This window comes from Penaeus monodon, chromosome 18 (assembly GCF_015228065.2).
Source record: "Penaeus monodon isolate SGIC_2016 chromosome 18, NSTDA_Pmon_1, whole genome shotgun sequence".
In the NCBI taxonomy this organism is placed as follows: Eukaryota; Metazoa; Arthropoda; class Malacostraca; order Decapoda; family Penaeidae; genus Penaeus; species Penaeus monodon.
In genome coordinates this window covers 8,804,766-8,807,265 of record NC_051403.1, presented here as the reverse complement: position 1 = coordinate 8,807,265, position 2,500 = coordinate 8,804,766, and the positions used below count along the sequence as shown (strand labels likewise).

Sequence of the window (2,500 nt, the reverse complement as noted above, 5' to 3'; positions counted from 1 at the left end):
ATATATATAATATAATATATATAAAATATATATATATATATATATATATATATATATATATATATATATATATATATATATATATATATATATTTATATATAAAACGACACACTCAACATAAATTATATTTTATAATATATATATATATATATATATATATATATATATATAATATATATATATAGTATATATATATATAAATATATATATATAATATTATATATATATAAAGCATACATATAACAACACATACACACATATACATGTATATTTTATATGTATGTATATATATATATATATTATATTAGTATATATATATATATATAATATATATATATATTTAGATATTGTGTGTGTGTTGTGTGTATATATGTGTGTGTATTATGTGTATATATGTATATGTTTTGTATGTATGTGTGTGTGTGTATGTATGTATTTTGTATTATATTTGTATATATATATATAAAAATATATTTATACCATTATACACAAAATGTATATACATATAATTCAATATAATACTGCTCAAGTAATAAGGGAAAAAAAAAAGTATATATATATATATATATATATATATATATATATATATATATATATATATATATATATATATATATATATTATTTATTTTTTTATTTATTTATTTATATATGTATATACAATGGCAGTATGTTCTGCAGTGCTACCCCTGGAACATTTATACGAGATTACTTGAGCCATTTTTAATTAAATAACAAAGGCCCACATCTTTTTCCAGGTCAGAGAAACCAAGATTTACTCCTCTGGTCCCCTTTTTTATGGCCTCTTAATGTTTGTGCCTCAGAATAGGTTTTAGTGTTAGTTTTACATCAGTCATTCATGATATTACATTCATAATGTTTATAAATCTCCAGATTATAGGTTCAGTGTCCAAGCACAAGGAATCTTTAGCATCACTTCTTATCATAAGCATTCATACTAATACACTTATTCACATTGTAATATTGGGGGAATCCGCACGCAATGTAACTGTAATCTACAGACCATAAAGGTTTATCAGCAAAACCTATGTCTTTTCGCTTTCGTATATCTGTAATCTTTGAAACATCCACTCAGCTCGCTCAGATTTTCGAAAAATTTCACAAGACTTTCATAAATACGTCAAGCGTCTTCATCCTGAGCTAGAAAGCAAAACAACTTTTTTTTTTCCCGCTATGGTATTCGGTAAAACGAGGCAACAGCATATAGTATATACTTAATGGTTGATAATTCTTGACGTTTTTATTTGCACGCCCATTTGCTATGGTCCCTGTTGTATAAAATTTCCTTTTAACATCCCTTTTTTCAATGCCTAAATATAAGGTGTAGATGTAAAAAATAATTACCTTTATCTGTTTTATTAAATAATCTATTTTTTTTTTTTTTTTACTGTTTACGAAATGCTTCGTTTTCCCGCATCTTACTTACTTCAGAGTTTCTCCAGCTTCAAGAGAACATACATCTCCCACACAAGTAGTGCGGTTGCCCTGGCTTTTTCTTTAAGATTTTCTTTTAGTTCTCTCTCTCTCTATCTAATTCAAGTTTAGTTCATGGTTCAATGGGACAAAATCTTGACAAAATTGTCTTGTGATATTTGCTTCTATCAGTTTTGATGTTTTTTTCATTGACAATTGTTTTTTTTTTTATAAATATAAAACGAAGATTGTCAATTGTTTCTCATTTTTTATTCTCGTTCACACACACACACACACACACACACACACACACACACACACACACACACACACACACACAACACAATAATAATCAATCTACAGACATATATATTATATCAGTAATAACTATGTCTATATCGTATCGTATATTGTAAGAATGATTACTACAGTCCCAGATTTGTGGAAGGAACTGGGGACACTACTTTCATACTACTCCAAGAGCATCACCTGAGAAAGCAAAAACACTTTTTTTTGACCCGGGGGTAGTTGGAAAACCCACCAAAAGCATATAGTATATATTAATGGTTTATAATTTGACGTATTTTATATTTTGAGTATTGATATGGTCCCTTATGTATAAAATTTCTTTTAACATTTATTTTCATGTTCTAAATATAATAGATATTTTAAAAAAATAATTACCTTTATCTTTTATATTATAATAATCTATTTATTATATTTTTTTTTACTGTTATAATAATGCTTCGTTTTGCATCTTATTATTATAGATTATTGTAGCTTCAAAGAACATACATCTACACAAGTATCATTCTTTTTATTATTTAAATTTATTATTATGTATATATATCTGTCTCTATATATATATATCATTATGTATATATATATATATTTTATATATATATATATATAATATAATATTATTATATATATATATATATATTATTATATATAGTATTATTTATATTATATATATATTATATATATATATAATATATATATATATATTTTATATATATATATATATATGGAAGAAAACCCCACAATACAAAAACTAGATCTATTG

The 2,500-nt window shown here is 23.7% G+C and overlaps 1 pseudogene; it reads left to right on the top strand.

Moving 5' to 3' along the window:
• LOC119584600 overlaps window positions 1-2,500 on the top strand; it is a 9,998-nt pseudogene that overhangs the window by 5,577 nt on the left and 1,921 nt on the right.